Below are 22762 nucleotides of genomic sequence, written 5' to 3'. Positions count from 1 at the left end.
GAGATATAGAAGTCCTATATAATTCCTTAAAAGTGACAGACTAGCCCCCAAAGTGTCCTGATAGCTATAATTCAAGAAACTCCAATGACAAATTGTATAAAACCTGTAAGTTACTCATAGTAATAGTCCTGTGGTGCTGCTGACAGAGCTTTCACACAGAGGAACACTGTGTGTGGTTTCAAAACTCTTTTACATGCTTTATTAAAGTTAGTAAGGGGGGGAAAAAAGACAAAGCACAACACGAAACAGTTCTGGACCACTGCAACTCAGCCAGGGTTAATTAGAATGCTCTCCCTTGGTCCTCTGAGGAATCAGGTTGTGACAAACTGAATGCATCCCAAGCAACAAGCACCAAATATTAATATGCCCTTTGCACAGGGCTTAGTTTTAAATGAAGCAACCACAATCAGGTTGCTGCAAATCACCCACCTATAAATGCTATCAACATTGCAACCTGCTTGACACATCTTGTTATTGTGCTTACAACCTAAAGAAAATAAAACATAAAATGAAAACATTTTCTTGTCAGGGTCAGGCTACAGTCATTAATTTTATTCTTCACCATTGAGGGTTTTTGTTTTTGCAGATTATTTTCCACAGGAGGTTGTCAGTAGCTGACTCTCCACAGGCTCTATTGACATGTTGGGAAGAACAGCATTTTAAACCAGAGTTATTTCAATAGCTATAAACAATTTAAAAGACACTATAAAGATGTGGTGGCATTATTGGAATCAAAATACTCAATAGAATACACAAAAGGAAATGGAATCTTAGCGGCTTGATGTTCCTAAAGAGAATTACCCATTCTTTTGGAAAAGGATTTCCGAAAGTGAACAGATAGTTCTGTAAGGAGTGTTTCTAAGAGACTTGCTATGCAGGAGGCAGATCAAACAGTTTAAAATATAGAAAGATGCCATTTAAATTCTGGGATCAAGAGTAGCCTTAAACATTTATAAGAACATTTTGTATCATTCATTATTTAACGGATAAATGTGTGTCAAATCTCTTCTTTAACGGCCTTTAAATTTAAAAAATAAAACTATTTTATTGAGACAAAGTCTCACCTGAATAATGAAATGTTGAACTATTCAGGCAACTCTCCATCACTGCCTTAGATGTCATTCTGCAGGTAGTGGGCAAATACAAAATAATGAAAGAAAAGCCCAGCAGGTGGAATAGAGAATTGGAGAGGACGGTTGCAGACTGCTGTCCAAGCAGCAGTGAGGGACACACAGCAAGATGTCTAGGAAGAGAAGCAAAACCCAGTGGAAAGGACTCGGGAAACAAAACAGCAGAAATTAAGGCAGCTGAGTGGGGAACTCCCAGGGGATGCAGACACAGAGGAGAGTGCGAGTTCATTGGTGGTGTTTTTTTAACTGATCATCTGTGGCTGAAGGCCCTGTCTAAAATTTTATATATACATATGTATGTATGTGTGTATGTATGTATATACACCCACACCTGTTTTCCTTTTTTGTAGCGAGAAGTGAGTCAGAAAATCACCTTGGAATCACTGAAAACAGTCCCTCTGGAAGGGGTTGTGCGGGCCCCTTGAAATAACTCAGGAAGGACAAATCATGTGCAACCACACCAGCTTCTGAGAAGAGCGGGTGTACAGTAAGGTACAGTCATTTCCTCAGAAGTTATCCAAGGCCTAGAAACCCTTGAAGGAGGAAGGAGGACAGCGATTCTGAGTGTGTAAAATGGCCTATTAGAGAACCAGTCCTTGTTTCTGGTCAGGCTTGGCTGGTCCTTAGGAGGCTTTCTATGGGAACTGACACTGAGCAATGCAGTTTTGGGAGAGCAAGGCTGGTGCAGGCCTAGTCACTTTTAACACAGAGGACATGAAATCACCCTGCCTCATGGGACAATGGGGCCTGTGCCCTTCTGAACCAGGGTGGGTGGAGCTGTTACTGCCACACTGGACCAGCATTTTCTCTCAGACCTTAGTCTGACATGATGCAATAAAAATAGAATAAAAAAGAAATACCAGTGTATTGCAAGATACAGTGTAAGAACTGTTTCTTGAAACTTCTGTATTATTTCATACACACACACACACACACACACCCCGTGCACGGATCATCAAAAAGTACGAAAAATGCTGCTCTGCTTTTTATACCAAAAAGTGGAATTGTTGGGTCATATGGGGTGCTTGTGTTTGAATATTGTATTCTAAAATGATGAATTAGACAAATGTTTTAAAGAGATAAGTTAATTTCTCAGAATAATTCTCTCATTTCTGACACATTAATTCTGTGGCTGACAACAAACTTGTAATAAGTGCTAATAATGCGTTCTTAATATTTTAATAATGCTAAGGGAGTGGACCACTATTATATGATAATTCCATAGGACATATAATGCTGGACAATCAAATCACATATATACAATGTAAGCTTTAGAAGGAAGATACTAAGATATAAAAACATATGTAATAATTCTAAACTAAAAATAGAGAAGTCCTACCAACATACACAGGAAGCCAAATCTAAAGAGGGGTGAAGATTTGACTCACTCTCAAATAAGTAACCAGGTCCCAGGTCTCAACAAAGAATCTATTTGTTGATAATCCAGATACTGTAACTTGGACGGGCCTGAGACAATGTTTTTTGCTTTTTGGTCTGAAAAGATTATTCAAACATGTGAAATATATTAGAATATTCCTGCTCTGAAGCCATAAGACAATATCAAAATAAGTATTTCCATAACCCTAAAGAAAGTATAAATAAAGACCAAGAATAGAAATAGTAAGTACTAAACATATGTTACCAAGATTTCAAATAGATTAAGTTTGAGTACATTAATGTTTGGTAATCATTGTATTTATGTATGTTTTATGTTTTGCCTGCTGTTTAAAAGGTTTGAAACATTGAATGGATCAATTTTAAACAAGCAGTAATTAGTTTCAGTAGTTCAAAGTAATTTAAATGATTAAATGATTCCATGTTTAAATGATTAAGAAAATTTTCAAAATTTTATGAAATAAAGATGTTTTATAAATTGAGTGTTAAGCTATATACACACAGATGCAGTACATCATCAATGTACAGTCCCTTAGGTTAAAGAGAAAATTAACAAATACTACAGTTTATATTTTTACATCTAATTTAATGTTTTTCAAATTAAAAAGGAGTGTAGGGCTTCCCTGGTGGTGCAGTGGTTAAGAATCAATGCAGGGGACACAGGTTCGAGCCCTGGTCTGGGAAGATCCCACCTGCCGCGGAGCAACTAAGTCTGTGCGCCACAACTACTGAGCCTGCACTCTAGAGTCCGTGAGCCACAACTACTGAGCCCATGTGCCATAACTACTGAAGCCCACGTGCCTAGAGGCCATGCTCTGCAACAAAGAGAAGCCACCACAATGAGAGGCCTGCACACCGCAACGAAGAGTAGTCCCTGCTCTTCGCAACTAGAGAAAGCCCACGTGCAGGAAAGAAGACACAGTGTAGTCAAAAATAAAAAATAAATAAATAAAATAAAAAGGGATGTACGCATTAAGTCAAGTGAAAAAAAAATCAGAGTTGGGTGGACCAAGAGTTTATCAGCTCATCCCAAACCACCCACCAAATCCTACTTGCCCTGGATAATCTATGAGCAGCTTGGTACATGAATTTTCACAACCTCTTCCTTGCTTATCCAAACACATAACTAAATATACACCCCTGCACAGGTTTGTTTTCAGAATTGACTCACACTATATACTAAATACCTTGATCTGTAATTTGTCTTTTCATGTTTCATTTTAAATAGCTATTTCCATATATCAGTAGATATATACCAAGCATTCATTTAAAACATAAGCTTTCCTGGTTACACACGTGAGGGCACGCACATGAACTTTTATTTAAGTGGACTGATGCCATCATGGTACTTCTTTTTTAGGTTGGAGGTATTTTTTCCTGTTTTTTGTTTGTTTGTTTTTGCTTTTTGCACTCCTCTCTTCCCTTGATTCCAATTACTCTTCTCTACCTTCTATCCACCCCATGGTGACACATATTAATAGCCTGATATAGATCATAAAATGACATGATGCTTTGAAAGTGCTAGAGAGAGGTGGAATTGCAATGAGGTACAAGGTATTATAAAAACACACTGCGATTATTAATAGATTTTAATTATAACAATTTATTAAAAATGTATAATAGATCTTATAAATTAAAGCTATGGAATTTGTTAAAATAATCTGAACTATAAAATAGTAATTAAAAATATATTCCTTATATGATTTTTAAAAAAACAGGCATGTAAAAAACACCTGAGTAAAAGTGTTTTCTAAGCTTGAGATGCAAAAACTTAAACTGCTATTAGAGAGATGTCAAACTGCACCTGTTTCCAGAGGGAGAAAGGCAGTTTACTTTCAATTCTTAGCTTAGCAGGCACAGAGAGAGAACACCAGGGTTTGTGCCTCTGGCTGCTCAAGTTTGGAAATCTGACCTCAGTTTGGAAGCTAAGTTTTTGAAACTACTAGCACATCACCTCATTTTAAAGCCACGTGGGACCTAAGAGATCCTCTAGTTCAACTGTTTTTTTTTTTTTAAGATGGGGAAATTAAGGTCCAGAGAGGTTAAAACAGCTTGCCTAAGGTTTCATAGCTAATTAAAAGCAATGCTGGGGCTCAGGTTGAGGTCTCTGCTTTCAGCCCACAAATTTTTGTTTTCTCTACATTTTCTTTATAACACTGAGTCAAAATCTCAGTGACAATGGAAAACATTTAAGAATCTGCCCACAGTTCTGTAGTCCCTTAGGAGTGAAGATTCCCTTCAGGCCTGTGGTTGATAGTGACAGAATCCTTTGGAGATGTCATGAATACCAGCTAGCTCCACTATTGGGGGAGCAGGTGATGGCTGCTGTGTCAGCTCCTGGTAATCTAGATCCTTGAATGGTGAGTCAATGACAGCCCCCAATCCTGCACCCCACTATTCCTGAAAGTTTGTAAAATTTACTACCTTAAATTTTTTTAGCTTCAAATGTAAGTTCATCACACTCCTTTGAGTTTCTGAAGTCAACATATGGAGAGTCAGCCTGTAGTCAGCACATAGAAGCCTGCGCACGCAAACATACATATAAACATACATAGAAAGATGCCAGATTTTTATACATTAATTTCACTTTTTATACTTCGATCCATTGAAGAATGGTCTATACCAAAAATAGTAGCATGAATTTTTTTTCTATTTCAAAAATTAAATATATGAGAGTTTTAGCCAGCTATATGATTAGAGAGAACAATTCCCAAACAAGAATGTCCTCACTTCTGTCACCAATTACAAGTATTCATGGTTATTACAGGGAAAGGATACAGATTAAAATCAGCAAAGGGAAAAAATATGTAGGGCAGAGCTCAGTACCAAATGTGGAGCTTCTGTTTTCCTCTCCTCATGGAGTCATGGACATGTTTCCTTCCTGGCACCGATGTGTGACAATACACACAGCATATTGCCAACCAGGGAAGCTCACCTAAGCCTCAGTGATCAGAGGTTCATTATGTAGGCCTGACTGATTGTCCATTTGGTTAATCTTAGTCTGTAGATCCTCTGGAGGTCTACTGACATTGTGTGACCCAAAGTCTCCACTCTAAATCACATTATTGGTCTTTCTGATGTAGCCAATCTCCACCTTATGACTCCAGGGCCCCAAGGCAAAGAAAGCCACTCCCATCAGGCATGACATCCCAAGGGCTTAGAGATTACCTTCCAGAAGCCCAGGGCAGAGGCCAGACCTCTTTTCTGGGCAAGATTTAACTCTTTGTTGCACAGAACTTCTTCTGTTGATGATCCTCTAAGGAAAAGCTAATTTTAGAACTCTCAATGCCTTGCCCATCAGAGGCAGTTTCTGTTTATTTGTATGATTACAGACTAAAATTTGCATAGAAAAACTTAAGGGGAAAAACACCTTTCTTTGTTCTTCAAAAGAGAAAGGATTTTTATGTTGATGTGATATGGCCCTCTTAGACAATTTGATTCCCATAATCCCACTCAGAGATGTCAAAGAAAGAAGACATTCTGATGAGAAAGCTGAGGGGGTCACTATGTAAAGGACTAAAACAAAAATTGGAAATGTCCAAGTTTCACAAATACTGTTATTTATAATAAGTAAAAGTACAAGTATATTTTGGAAATAAGTAAAAGTTGAAAATGTCTGTTTTCTAGAGAGTAAGGAGAGATGAAGAACAAACAGTAACTGGAAGATCGATATTTTCCTCTCCTGCAGCCAAAATATCTAATACTGATCTGTGGACAAAGGAGACAACAGCATGTTGCCTAAGGTCGTAGCCATATCCTTATCTCTATGTTCTCTTTTGAACAGTAGTGTACATTAGTACAAATATTACATTTTAAAGAAAATATAACAATGCTATTTTCTTTTGTCCATAGATGGATATACATAAAAGAAAAAAGAAATAACTGGAACTCTTTTCTCTTTTGTGTATTTAAATTTTCATCGAAGACTTTGTAATAACATAGTCAACAGAATTTGATATGCCCTTGTATACGAGGAAACACAAGAATTAGAAAGGTAACACCAAATAGAAAAGAAAAATTGTTATTATGCAAAATATTTGAATAGTGACAATTTCTCTAATATATTTTTCAAATGATTAGTACATTGTTCTCCAAGGAGATTCAGAGAACTTGTTCAGAAAATGTCCTCCAAATGTATCCCTAAAGCTATAAAAAAGAAGCCCAAATTACATGCAGCTCACCCAGTAATATGACATTTTAATTAAGAATATATTTTTAGAACTTGGAAGAAAAATACATAATGTCACAGCACACTTGAAGAAGGCTAGCTACCTATATAATACCATAGATCCAGCACACAGCAATAGAAAATTTTGTTTCTTAATGACTATGTGTTAGAGAGAGCTGATCTGATTCAGTTCTAAGAATAATTCTCAAAATAAATGAGAAGCATAGATTATTTTTTAATCTAATTTTGAACATTAATAGTATCTTAGTCATATTAAAGGATCAAAGTGTCAGGGAATGTTTTGCTTTCAATTAAATCTTTTGGGTCTGTCCCTCACTTAGTACTGACAGATAAAAAGCACAATGTACAGTTTTCTTTGTTGCATTCTGTTTTTTTAACCAGAATGTTAATCCACTACAGGGAGTAGGAAAAAGGAGAAGAAAGCAAAGTGGCTTTATCAGCTGATAGTGAGGCTTGTCTATCTCCAAGATAGACACAAACTCACCCAATGCAGGCCCAAACCCACATTTCTCTTCAAGTAGACTAGACTCTTTGACCAGATTTCCATTATTTCTTATGTATCCCCAGACCTACTTAATTTCTTATTTCCCAGCTTTGACCTAACAGCTCATTTTTTTCTGAAATATTCAACTCTCTTGCTCAACCAAATATTACATAGAATGGAAAGATGTGTTGTTGCTGTTGTTGTTCTTAAGACTTAAACTTTCAGTCTGTAGTAAGAACCTTCCTGTTTGCATATTCACTCCTTCTTTGAGGACAGGCAGGGTCATTTAGAGCATAGAGCATAGGATTCAGATTCAAATCCCCATCCAATATTTATTATTTTAATCCTGAAAATTAAGGCAAGTTCTCAGAGTTTCCATGCTCTCCTTTCTAAAGTAAGGATGCTAATAACTTCCTTGCAAATTCACAGTGAGGATTAAACAAAACAACATACGCCTCCTATTTGTTATAATGTTCTTATACTAGAATGAAAGGCACAGCTTAAGGTATAGCAACCTGGAAGAAAATCTGTTCTGTTTATTGAGTAAGATGTTTTCTAGATTCAGACATAATTCCAATGGATATGGGATGAGGAGACAAATATGAATGGTCAATGCTTGCCTGACCTCAGAATTGCCCTTTCCCTTTGTCCACTAAGCCTTTGATACAAACTACTATCCGTGGTTCCTGCTTTCCACAGACTACATTTTTTTTCTGAACTCTCTCTTCAGAGCTCTATAGAGATCCTATTCAAGCTACATCACCTCAGCCCTGCTCTGCTATGTCTGAATTTGAGTACTGGAAAGTGTTCTTTCCTTTGGAAGCACAGTGACCTCCTGTAAATAGGCCTCTAGTTTTCCTGCCTCGTCAGTTTATCAGGTGTATCTTGACATGTCAAAATCTCTAAAACGCAACCTAAGTTTTATATTACTGTCATTTGTCTTAAACGACTTTCTCAACGATGTGACCAGTGTCAGAACTGTTTCTCACTTTATTTTTATCTCCAACATTATCTAATAAACTTCTTTGCCTAATACAGGTTCTTCATAACTTTTCTTAGAAAAACAAAGTGGTAATCAACCTCTAACACTTGAACACGCCTTCAGCTTACTCTTATTTAGCACATCCCAGACCCTTGCTAACTCATGTTTTAGATCCATGACTCCTAATCTGAATTTTGTCTCTCATTTGAGTCCCAATAGTTCATATTACTCTTACACAAAGGCACCCTAGGAGTTTAATCTCAGATTTGAGGGACTTGGTCAATATCATTGACTGATAAGATGAAGGCAACTTGGAGTGCCGTACAGCCCACAAAGGTAGAATTACCTGAGACAAACTAGGAATTCCTTTGAGGAGGGTGTTAGTGCAAGTTACCATTCAGGGCCAGTGGTACTACATGACCGAGGAAGGTTCCAACACCAATGACTCCTTCCCTGGAGCCAACAGATACTTACTAGAGAAGGAGATTTCTGGAGGACCTCAACCCAGTCACAGCATCTAGAAGTCCTGCTGCACCTGTGATTCTGGAGTGTGAACTCCTGCTCGATTCCTGTTATCCCCAGTGATGTGATGTATATATAATTCATATGGTTAATATATAGAGGTTTTTTTTAAAAAGCAGAATACTTAGATATTAAGCTTATTTCCAACACAAAAGTCAACCTCTCTTAGAAGCTGCCTTTGAAGAAACTGCTCCTCTCTGCCATTCATATACCTCTGCAATGAGACACTCTCTCTTACCTTTATTCACATCTTCTTCACTTGATCAATCCCAGTTTGATTCTACCTCCTACAAGTCAATAACCATAGGCATATCCTTCTATTGTCTTTGATTTCCAAATAATTATTGCTACAAGGCAAAGACTATAAGGAACTTACAATTCAAATTGATTCTTTCCTTCTTTTTCTGCTCTACTTCGGGTGAGGAGAAAAAAATATACAAAAGGTATTAAATACAAATGTTTATTAGTATTATTTTCCATTTAAAATTATATTTGTGCTCCAATCAAATTATGATTAGAGCAACAGAGGAAGAATTACTTTCACTTTTACTTTAAAACCAAGGAAAACAGATCTTTTCATCATGAAATGCAGTATTGACAATGCTTGTTAAAATGAAATCAGCTGCCTTTGAATTTTATGAATAATATGAATATCTCTAATCAAAATAAACTGTAAGTTTAAGAATCTTCATAAAATAGTGTTTGATAGTAATTAAACTTAAATTAGATAAATAAAAGGTATAAGGATAATTTATAGATTAACTTTGGATCTCAAAATATAAATATGCTCTATGTTAAAAATTCAGGTTATTAAATACTTGAATTTTAAGTTTTCAAATTACTACTTGGATCCAAACACATTTACTTATCATGGTAAACACCATCAAGCCAAAATTTAACATCCTTTCATGATTAAAAATTTTCAACAAAGTGGATATAGAAGGAACATACCTCAACATCATAAAGGTCATATACAACAAACCAACAGCTAACACCATGCTTAACACTGAAAGGGTGAAAGCTTTTCCTTTAAGATCATAAACAAGACAAGGGTGACCAGTCTCATCACTTTCATTCAATATAGTACTGGAAGCCCTAGCCAGAGCAATTAGGCATGAAATAAAAGGCACCCAAATTGGAAAGGAAGAAGTAACATTGTCTCTGTTAGCAGATGGCATGATCTTATATAGAGAAAATTCTAAAGACTCAACCAAAAAATGGTTAAAACTAATCAATGAATTTAATAAAGTTGCAGGACACAGAATCAACATACAGAAATCAGTTGCATTTCTATACACTAATAATGAACCATGTGAAAACAAGTTTTAAAAAATTCCTTTACAAGAGTATCAAAAACAAGAAAATTCTTAGGAATAAATTTAACCAAGGTGGTAAAAGATCTCGATACTGAAAACTATAAGACACTGAGGAAAGAAATTAAAGAAGACACAAATAAATGGAAAGATATCCCATGTTCAGATTGGAAGACTTAATATTGTTTAAATGTACATATTGCTCAATGCAATCTAAAGATGCAATGCAATTCCTATCAAAATTCCAATGGCATTTTTTCACAGAATTAGAACAAACAATCCTAAAATTTGTATGGTACCACAGAAGACCCTGAACAGCCAAAACAATCTTGAGAAAGAACAAAGTAGATGGCATCACACGTCCTGACTGCAAACTATGTTACAAAGCTATATTAATCAAAACAGTATGGTACTAACATAAAGATAGATACACAGACCAATGGATCAGAATCAAGAGCCCAGAAATAAACCCACACATGTATGGTCAACTAATATTTCACAATTGTGGCTAAAAGAAAAAGAATGTCAGCCATAAATTTTTATTCCATTAAAACTATACTTAAAAAATAAAAGAAATAAAGACATCCCTGGATTTAAAAAACAAAACAAAACCTAGAAAATCTGTGGTAGAACTGTCTTACAAGAAATTCTAAAGGAAGTTCTTCAGGCTAAAATGAAAGGACACTAGACAGTAACTAGAATCTATCCAAAGAATAAAGGACATCAGTAAAGTTAACTCCACAAATAAATATAAAAGACAATACATATACCTTTTGTTTATAACACATTTCTTCCTTTGTCTGATTTAAAATACAAGTGAATAAAGCAATAATTTAAAAATTTGTGTTGAAGGGCTTATAATGTTTAAAGATGTAATTTGTATGACAATAATAGCCCAAAGAAGAAGAGACAGAATGGAGCTAAGTTTCCATATCATTTAGAAATTGAGTTGGTATGAATTCAAATTAGATTATCTTGAGTTAAGATGTTAATTTTAATCCCCAGGGCAGCCACACAGAAAACTGAAATAAATATATAGAGAAAAATGAAAAGAAACATGGGAATTAAATGGTAGATTATAAAATAACTATATGAAACACAAAAAAAGCAATAATGGAATAAAAAGGGAAAAAAGATAAAAACATTCAGAAAATAAGGACCAAATTGGCAGACATAAAATCTACATTATTAGTAATTACATTAAGAATAAATAGATTTTTTAAAAAATCTGCAATCAAAAGAAGAGATTGGCAGAATGAATAAAAACATGACCCAAATATATGTTGCATATATGTGTATATATGATGCAAACAGTTATATATATATATATATATATATATATATATACACACACACACACACACATATCTCATGCAAACAATTAAAAAAAGAAATAGTGACTATTCTAATATCAAACAAAATGAACTTTAAGACAAAAATTTTTATTAAGGACAAAAAAGACCATTTTATAATGATAATAGGATCAATAAATCAGGAAGATATAACAGATAAAAACATATGTACCTAACAACAAAACACCAAAATACATGAAGCCAAAACTGAAAAAACTGAAGAGAAAATAATTAAAAATAATAGCTGGAGTTGTCAACAGTCCACTTTCAATAGTAAGTAGAACAATCAGAGAGATCAAGTATAGAAGAGTCAAACAACACTATAAACTAACTAGACCAAACAGACATATGTAGAACATTTCAATCAACAATGGCAAAATGCATATTTTTCACATGTGCATATGGAATATTCCCCAGGATATACCATATGATAGGTTATAAAAGAAATTTCAATAAATTTAAAATAATTTAAATCACAAATTATTTTGTTCAACCACTATGGAATTAAATTAGAAATTAAATACTGATATGGGCTAAGAAGTTCACAAATATGATAAAATTAACAAAGCATTTGTAAATAACATATCAGTTAGAGAATATATTACAATGTTAATTAGAAAATGCTTTAAGATGAATGAAAACAAATCAAAATACCAAACTTATGGTAGACACATACAGTAGACAGCTAAACCAAGAGTGAAAGTAAAATTCATAGCTTTAAACGCTTATATTAAAAGAGAATGATCTCAAAGCAATTACCTAACTTTCTACCTTAAGAAATTAGAAAAGAGCAGACTAAATCCAAAGCAAGCAGAAGGAAGGAAATAAAGTTTAGGGTGGAAATAAATGAAATATAGAATAAAATGAGAATGGTAGAAAATATTTTCAAATCATATATCTGATGAAGACATATTCTGAATATATAATGAAAGTTTGCAAATCTATAATGAAGAGACAATAACTAAATATTAAAATGGAGCAAATAATTTCAGTAAATATTTCTCCACAGATGATATACAAATGATCAGTAACTACATGAAAAGATGCTCAGAATCATTAGTTGTCTTCAGAGAAATGCAAATCAAAACCACAATGACATACCATCCCCATCTACCAAGATGTCTAAAATAAAAATGTCAGACAGTAACAAATATTGGTGAGAATGTGTAGAAATGTGAACCTTCATTCTTTATATAAAATAGTATAGCCACTTTGGAAAACATTTTGGCACTTTCTCAAAATATTAAAGTAACCATATGATCCAGCAATTACACTCCTAGGTACCCAAAGGAAACGAAAGCGTATGTCTGCACAAAAAGTTATACACAAATGTTCATAACAGCATTATTCATAATGGTCAAAAAGAAGAAAAAAACAAATGTTCAACTGATGAGTGCATAAATAAAATGTAATATATTCATATTATTTGGTAATAAAAAGTGAAATACTGATATATACTACGATAAAGATGAACCTTGAAATATTAAGTGTGAGAATCAGTGACAAAAAGTACCACATGTTGTATGAACCTATTTATATGAAATGTCCAGAATAGAAAATCCTTAATATGGAAAGTAGATTAGTGGTTTCCAGGTACTGGGGAGAGAGGGAAATGTGAAGTGATAGGCAGGCGGAAAATGAGTGATTTATTTGGGAGGGTGCTGAAAATGTTCTAAAATTAGGTAATTGAAATGATGCAGAACTCTGTGAATATATCAAATGACCCACTGAATTTCATACTTTTAAAGCATGAATTTTAAGGTATGTGAATTACCTCAATGAAGTTATTCTAAAAGGTAAATTGACAAATAGAATACAGAAGTATATATGAAAGGACAATATCCTTTGACCAAGTAGATTTTATCCTAGGGTTATCATCTTTGCAAGTCCAGAACCTCAATTTTATCGGTATACTCAGGTCTAATGGAGTTTTTACTTTAATACCCTTGAGATACATTCACAAAAGAGAATACATGAAACCATAGCATTAAGATAAGGTGAGGGAGAAATTCATTCCTAAGTATTTACCCAAGAAACATGAAAATTTACATCAACACAAAAACTTGATTGTGAATATCCAAAGCAACTTTGCCTATAATCACCTATAGGTGATTTGCCTATAAAAACTAGAAACCTCCCAAATATCCTTCAGTAAATGAACACATATACAAAAAGTAGTACATCCCCATATGAGATACTACTCAACAATAAAAAGAAACAAACTGCTAATACACATTACAAAATGAATGAACCTGAAACACACTATGATATAAAAGTAGTTATTAGACCCAAAAAGCAATATACTGTATGTTTTCATTTACATGGCATTCTGGAAAAGACAAAGTTAAGGGAAAGGAAACTGGCCACTAGTAGCTAGGGGTGGGGGCAGTGAGTACAACAGAGTGAAAGTGAAATATTTGGAGTTATATAACTGTTTTTTTATCTTGATTGTGGTGATGGTTATATAATTGTATGTGTCAAAATTCAGAGAACTTTACATTAAAAGGGATGAATTTTACTATGTGTAAACTATACGAAAATCAATAAATGAATTAGATATATAGATACAGAGAGAGAGAGAGAGAGAGAGAGAGAGAGAGATAGGGTAAGATAGATAGATTGGATGGATGGAAGAGGGATGGACTGGTGAAACGATGAATGGACAGATAAAAGAGTTTTCCAAGCTTGTTCCCTTTTTCCATGTATCCTATATCAATATATATCTTGTTGTTATTTGTAAAAGACACTAACAAATGCAATCAATATATCCCTATGTCCCTATATTCCTAATTGCATTCATCTCCTATCAAAAGACAAGTACCTCTGAGGAGAGCAGCACTGCACATATACTTCTCAAGAGTAGATACCACTAGGGAGAATGGAAAGAATTTAAGAGCTATGGGTACCTGAGGGGGCTGGGTGGTATCACCTTCAATAAACAGAGGAAGCTATAGAGCAAAGACAAACATGGATGCATTGTGACCCTCTATGAAAACTTGCTTTTTCTAACATAAGTACCTATATGATGCTCTACCCTGGGGATTGGAGAGAAGGAGCTGAGGTATTACTATTTTTTATCTTCTCTATGCCAGACTCCTTTTTGTGGATATCATTTATGCCTCTCCTCATTCATATTTTTAGAACATCCTTCCTAATCAATAATTTGTAGCCACAACCTAAAATTAATACCAACTGCCTGTCTTATCTTCAGATTTGGGCTAGCACAAGGTATTTATCTGTCTCATTCTCCAACTCCATGTACCAAAAATAATCTCCATACCTGAAAGTAACAAAAGGAATGTATAAGGCCTAATAACTGATAAGGAAAGGAATGTCATTTCCAGGAAGCTCTGCAAAGCAGTGGAAAGTAAAATAAAATTTAAATAAAGATAACTTCAAAATATCATCAGTCTTTTAAAGAGTCACTTGGAGGAGACTGTAGGATGAAGGCTCATTTATCATCCCCATATTCATTAGCTTATGAAATATTATGGTATTAAAAAGGCCCACTGTCTCTCATAGATATAAAGCCAGAAATCAATTTTTGAATCATGAGAAGTAATGGTAAGTACTAGCAATGAGGCACTTTGCAAGTCTTTAAGCTTCTTTTTACCCATTTTTAATGGCAAGGGGAAAGAAGGGTATTTTGAATCAAAATAATATTTTTATTTAGAGTGATTTGGAATGAGTTTTCCAATCTGTAGTGTCTAGGAATGCTTTTAGTCCTTAGGTAGGAAGAGTTTTCTTTTAAGCAGATGAGTTGGTCTTAAGCAAAATGTGAAAGCTGAAAGTAGTTATTTTTGCCCTGATCCAAAGTATGTACACCTTTTAAGATTACTTCCTTGAGAAGGGCTACAGCATGAAAGTTAGTCAAAATCAAATGGAACAATTTTCCACAGGAATAAAAAATTTCTAGTCATTTTTGTTTTTAAAAAGTAGTAATTTTGGTATAACATTTCCAAATATATCTTTTGTAACTTTTACATATCTTTATAATACAAATTTTTAGCTTCAACTGTAAGTTCATCACACTCCTTTGAGTTTCTGAAGTCAACATATGGAGAGTCAGCATGTAGTCAGCACATAGAAACCTGCACACACAAACGTACACATAAACATACACAGAAAGATGCCAGATTTTTATACATTAATTTCACTTTTATACTTCGATCCATTGCAGAATGGATTGCTGCACTCCTATGCCTCATAGATTCTTTCTGTACAATCTCCTCTTTGCCAAAGTACAGCCTCAGAAACATGCCTTATAACTCCAGAAGCATACCATGTCATGTCATTCTGAAATCATTGGGTCCAAAGATGGGAATCCACCATACACTTTAACTTTTGGCTCTCAATTCAGAGAACCTTAACTGGCATGAGTGACTGAGCCAGCCACTCTTCCAGGCAGGAGACAGACACAAGTTCAGTCAAATTATCCTATTGGACTTCTTTTGTTTCTGTTCCCACATTTCATCAGTGGGGAAAGATGATGAATCTGGTATATAAAGTTTCTGGAATCGATTCCTTCCGTGTTGAAACTCCTGGGCTTTAAGCCTTCTAGTGACTCATAGCTCAAGAGAACTTCAAAATCACCTGGGAAACATTTTTTAATGCCAATGCATGGAGTACAGCCCACACATTCTGATTTAATTATCTTTAGAAGGGCCCTGGTTTTTATGTTTTTGAAAGCACTTCAGAAGATTCTAATGTGTAACCATTCTTAACTGCTGTTGTAGAGATTCTAAAACATTAACATACAGTAAAATCATCTAAGGAGCTTATTAAAATGCAGATTTTAATTCAGTAGGTTTGAGACAGGGCCTGAAATTTTACATTTCTACCAAGCTCCCAGGTCATACTGATGCTACCCTTCTATAGACCACATTTTGAATTGCCAGATTCTAGAGGTACTTTTTCTACAAATTGATATGACAACACCCAGGTATATTATCCTTCTAAGCCATATATAGTGAACTCTTGTCTGTATTTTTTGCAGACTGATGGGAGAGAGGGTGTAGTGGTGCTTAATAACGGTGAAGGTATAACAAGCACATAGACATGCTCATCCATCCATCAAATCTAAGTCATTGCTGATTGCCATACCTGTAACACCACTACCACCTATGCCCTGCAAGAAAGGTATAGTTTTGGGGACTGAGCCTCCCAAAAGATTCTGATCAAGAGGTCAAGTGGGTAAAGCACTAGGATCCCCAGCTGTACTTTAACCAAAGCAGATTTCTGGAATACTAACTTCTTCAGCTCAGCTACAATCAATCATACCATTCAGCTCCACTCTTCCCTGTTGTCATTCTAAACTATCATGTATTTTTACATTTTATAAGGAGAGACTAAGATACAAATGGAAGTGAGATTAGAGAATGGAGAGAATTTGTCAAACTGAATTATATGTAGTATGAAAATCTATAGAACAGATTGATAAAGCTCTGTTCATAAGGGGCCCTGCCAGGGCTTTTAGGGTGTCTGTGTGTGTATATGTGAGTAATAGCCTGAAGACCAATATTCACTGCAATGGGATTTGACCTTAAATTCATTGCTCACTGGACATGTATACTAAAAAAATTTAACTTAACAAATTTTATTAGATGCATTTGATGCCAGAACTGTTTAGGGCACTGACATAATGCATCAGTTCAAGTTAAAATAATAATTACATTTTCTACCCATTTTTATAAAGGGAAAATGTTTCTATTTTACTATTCTCCAACTTTATATCCTAGAATTAAATGACCTATTTTGGGGGATTATTAAAATAGAGGTGATATGACCATCCATTTGTCTTGGTATATTTTCTTTAATAATGAAAAATCAATGGAGATTTTCAAATAAAATTATCCACAAAACATGTCCTAAAGAATATATAGTCAAATTTTGAAAGACTCTTCAAAAAGTATTAAAGTTTGTTAAATCAATCTATCTAGATTTGCTAACTAGTTATTGCTTACATATTTGTATCTCAGATTCTGGATTCATGTACTTTTCTTTCAGACTTTATATCCTATTTAATCCAATAATAAAATCCAGGCCGGAGGAAGATGGCGGAAGAGTAAGACGCGGAGATCACCTTCCTCCCCACAGATACATCAGAAATTCATCTACACGTGGAACAACTCCAACAGAACACCTACTGAACGCTGACAGAAGACCTCAGACCCCCCAAAAGGCAAGAAACTCCCCACATACCTGGGTAGGTCAAAAGAAAAAAAGAATAAACAGAGACAATAGGATATGGACGGGACCTGCACCAGTGGGAGGGAGCCGTGAAGGAGGGAAGGTTTCTACACACTACAAGCCCCTTCGCGGGCGGAGACTGCAGGTGGCGGAGGGGGAAAGCTTCGGAGTAGCGGAGGAGAGCACAGCAACAGGGGTGCGGAGGGCAAAGCAGAGAGATTTTGGCACAGAGGATCGGTGCCCTCAGGCACACACCAGCCCGAGAGACTTGTCTGCTCGGCCGCCAGGGCGGGCGGGGCTGGGAGCTGAGGCTCGGGTATCGGCTTTCAGTCGGAGCGCAGGGAGAGGTCTGGGGCTGGCGGCAGGAAGAGACCCTGAAGGGGTTAGTGCTAGCCCGGAGGGAGTCCGGGGAAAGGGTCTGGAGCTACCGGAGAGGCAAGAGACTTTTTTCCCTTTTGTTGCCTGGTGCGCGAGGAGAGGGCATTCCCCTCCCTCCCCTCTGCCTGAGTGAGCCAGAGCCCCCGAATCAGCGGCTCCTTTAAACCCGTCCTGTCTGAGCGAAGAACGGACGCCCTCCGGCGACCTACGCGCAGAGGCGGGGCCAGGTCCAAGGCTGAGACCCGGGAGCTGTGAGAGCAGAGACAGGGAAATCTCTCTGTGCAGCCTCCGAGGCAGCGGATTAAAGCTCCACGGTCCATTTGATGTGCCCTGCGTCTGTGGAGTGCATGAATGGACAGCGAATCATCCCAAATTGAGGAAGTGGACCTTGAGGACAAGATTTAAGACTTTCCCCCCCTTTTTTTTTCCCTCTTTTTACAACGAATTATCTCAAATTAAGGAGGTGGACTTAGCAAGATTTCAGACTTTTCGCCCTTTTCCTCTTTTTACAACGAATTATCCCAAATCGAGGAGGTGGACTTGGAGAGCAAGATTTTTGATTTTTCCCCCTGCTCTCTTTTTGTGAATGTGTATGTGTAATCTTCTGTGTAAGATTCTCTCTGTATAGCTTTGCTTCCACCATATGTCCCAGGGTTCTATCGGTCCGTGTTTTTTTTCAATAATTACTTTTTAATTTCAATAACGCTACTATATTTCATACTTTATTCTATTTTACTTTACCTGCTCTTTCTTTTTTTCCTCCCTTCCCTTCCTCCCTCCCTCCCTCCGCTCCTCCTTTCCTTCTTTCTTTTTCTTTCCTCCATCCCTCCCTCCCTCCCACCCTTCTTCTTTCCACTTTCTTTTTCTTTCCTTCCTCCCTCCCTCCCTCCCTCCTGTCTTTCTTTCTTTCTTTCCTTCCTCCCTCCCTCCCTCTCTTCTTCCATTCACTCTTCCTTTTGCTTTCATTCCTCCCACCCTCCCTCCTTTCTTTCCTTCTTTCTTTCCATCCTTCCTCCCTCCCTCCTTTCTTTCTTCCTTCCTTCCTTCCTTTCTTCCCTTCTTCCTTTCTTTCAATCTCTCTTTCTTTCTTCTACTAATTATTTCTCTCTACTTTTTCTCACTGTTATTCTGAGCCGGGTGGATGAAAGGCTCTTGGTGCTGCAGCCAGGAGTTAGTGCTGTGCCTCTGAAGTGGGAGAGCCAACTTCAGGACACGGGTCCACAAGAGACCTCCCAGCTCCACATAATATCAAGCAGCGAAAATCTCCCAGGGATCTCCATCTCAACACCAGCACCCAGCTTCAGTCAACGACCAGCAAGCTACAGTGCTGGTCACCCTATGCCAAGCAACTAGCAAGGCAGGAACACAACCCCACCCATTAGCAGAGAGGATACCTAAAAACATAATAAGGCCACAGGCACCCCAAAACACACCACCAGACGTGGACCTGTCCACCAGAAAGACAAGATCGAGCTTCAACCACCAGAACACAGGCATTAGTCCCCCCCACCAGGAAGCCTACACAACCTACTGAAACAACCTTAGCCACGGGGGACAGACACCAAAAACAACGGGAACTACGAATCTGCAGCCTGCAAAAAGGAGACCCCAAACACAGTAACATAAGCAAAATGAGAAAGCAGAAAAACACACAGCAGGTGAAGGAGCAAGATAAAAACGTACCAGACCTAACAAATGAAGAGGTAATAGGCAGTCTACCTGAAAAAGAATTCAGAATAATGATAGTAAAGCTGATCCAAGATTCTATTTCCCAGATCCAAAATCTTGGAAATAGAATAGACAATATGCAAGAAACAGTTAACAAGGACCTAGAAGAACTAAAGATGAATCAAGCATCGATTAAAAACACAATAAATGAAATGAAAAATACTCTAGATGGGATCAATAGCAGAATAACTGAGGCAGAAGAACGGATAAGTGAGGTGGAAGATAAAATAGTGGAAATAACTGATGCAGAGAAAAATAAAGAAAAAAGAATGAAAAGAACAGAGGACAGTCTCAGAGACCTCTGGGACAACATTAAACGCACCAACATTCGAATTATAGGGGTTCCAGAAGAAGAAGAGAAAAAGAAAGGGACTGAGAAAATATTTGAAGAGATTATAGTTGAAAACTTCCCTAATATGGGAAAGGAAATAGTTAATCAAGTTCAGGAGGCACAGAGAGTCCCATACAGAATAAATCCAAGAAGAAATACGCCAAGACACATATTAATCAAACTGTCAAAAATTAAACACAAAGAAATCATATTAAAAGCAGCAAGGGAAAAACAACAAATAACACACAAGGGAATCCCCATCAGGTTAACAGCTGATCTCTCAGCAGAAACTCTACAAGCCAGAAAGGAGTGGCAGGACATAATTAAAGTGATGAAGGAGAGAAACCTGCAACCAAGATTACTCTACCCAGCAAGGATCTCATTCAGATTTGATGGAGAAATTAAAACCTTTACAGACAAGCAAAAGCTAAGAGAGTTCAGCACCACCAAACCAGCTTTACAACAAATGCTAAAGGAGCTTCTCTAGGCAAGAAACACAACAGAAGGACTATACCTACAATAACGAACCCAAAGCCATTAAGGAAATGGGAATAGGAACATACATATCAATAATTACCTTAAATGTAAATGGACTAAATGCTCCCACCAAAAGACACAGAGTGGCTGAATGGATACAAAAACAAGACCCATATATATGCTGTCTACAAGACACCCACTTCAGACCTAGAGACACATACAGATTGAAAGTAAGGGGATGGAAAAAGATATTCCATGCACATGGAAATCAAAAGAAAGCTGGAGTAGCAATTCTTATATCAGACAAAATAGACTTTAAAATAAAGACTATTAGAAGAGACAAAGAAGGACACTACATAACGATAAAGGGATCGATCCAAGAAGAAGATATAACAATTGTAAATATTTATGCACCCAACATAGGAGCACCTCAATACATAAGGCAAATACTAACAGCCATAAAAGGGGAAATCGACAGTAACACAATCATAGTAGGGGACTTTAACACCCCACTTTCACCAATGGACAGATCATCCAAAATGAAAATAAATAAGGAAACACAAGCTTTAAATGATACATTAAACAAGATGGACTTAATTGATATTTATAGGACATTCCACCCAAAAACAACAGAATACACATTTTTCTCAAGTGCTCATGGAACATTCTCCAGGATAGATCATATCTTGGGTCACAAATCAAGCCTTGGTAAATTTAAGAAAATTGAAATTGTATCAAGTATCTTTTCCGACCACAATGCTATGAGACTAGACATCAATTACAGGAAAAGATCTGTAAAAAATACAAACACATGGAGGCTAAACAATACACTACTCAATAACGAAGTGATCACTGAAGAAATCAAAGAGGAAATTAAGAAATACCTAGAAACAAATGACAATGGAGACACGACGACCCAAAACCTATGGGACGCAGCAAAAGCAGTTCTAAGGGGGAAGTTTATAGCAATACAATCCCACCTTAAGAAACAGGAAACATTTCGAGTAAACAACCTGACCCTGCACCTAAAGCAATTAGAGAAAGAAGAACAAAAAACCCCCAAAGTTAGCAGAAGGAAAGAAATCATAAAGATCAGATCAGAAATAAATGAAAAAGAAATGAAGGAAACGATAGCAAAGATCAACCAAACTAAAAGCTGGTTCTTTGAGAAGATAAACAAAATTGACAAACCATTAGCCAGACTCATCAAGAAAAGAAGGGAGAAGACTCAAATCAGTAGAATTAGAAATGAAAAAGGAGAAGTAACAACTGACACTGCAGAAATACAAAAGATCATGAGAGATTACTATAAGCAACTCTATGCCAATAAAATGGACAACCTGGAAGAAATGGACAAATTCTTAGAAATGCACAACCTACCAAGACTGACTCAGGAAGAAATAGAAAATATGAATAGACCAATCACAAGCACTGAAATTGAAACTGTGATTAAAAATCTTCCATCAAACAAAAGCCCAGGACCAGATGGCTTCACAGGCGAATTCTATCAAACATTTAGAGAAGAGCTAACACCCATCCTTCTCAAACTCTTCCAAACAATATCAGAGGAAGGAACACTCCCAAACTCATTCTACGAGGCCACCATCACCTTGATACCAAAACCAGGCAAGGATGTCACAAAGAAAGAAAACTACAGGCCAATATCACTGATGAACATAGATGCAAAAATCCTCAACAAAATACTAGCAAACAGAATCCAACAGCACATTAAAAGGATCATACACCATGATCAAGTGGGGTTTATTCCAGGAATGCAAGGATTCTTCAATATACGCAAATCAATCAATGTGATACACCATATTAACAAGTTGAAGGAGAAAAACCATATGATCATCTCAATAGATGCAGAGAAAGCTTTTGACAAAATTCAACACCCATTTATGATAAAAACCCTGCAGAAAGTAGGCATAGAGGGAACTTTCCTCAACATAATAAAGGCCATATATGACAAACCCACAGCCAACATTGTCCTCAATGGTGAAAAACTGAAACCATTTCCACTAAGATCAGGAACAAGACAAGGCTGCCCACTCTCACCACTCTTATTCAACATAGTTTTGGAAGTTTTAGCCACAGCAATCAGAGAAGAAAAGGAAATAAAAGGAATCCAAATTGGAAAAGAAGAAGTAAAGCTGTCACTGTTTGCAGATGACATGATACTATACACAGAGAATCCTAAAGATGCTACCGAAAAACTACTAGAGCTAATCAATGAATTTGGTAAAGTAGCAGGATACAAAATTAATGCACAGAAATCTCTGGCATTCCTGT

This window comes from Hyperoodon ampullatus (genome assembly GCF_949752795.1).
Source record: "Hyperoodon ampullatus genome assembly, chromosome: 8".
Classification (NCBI taxonomy): domain Eukaryota; kingdom Metazoa; phylum Chordata; class Mammalia; order Artiodactyla; family Ziphiidae; genus Hyperoodon; species Hyperoodon ampullatus.
This window is presented reverse-complemented; position numbering follows the sequence as displayed.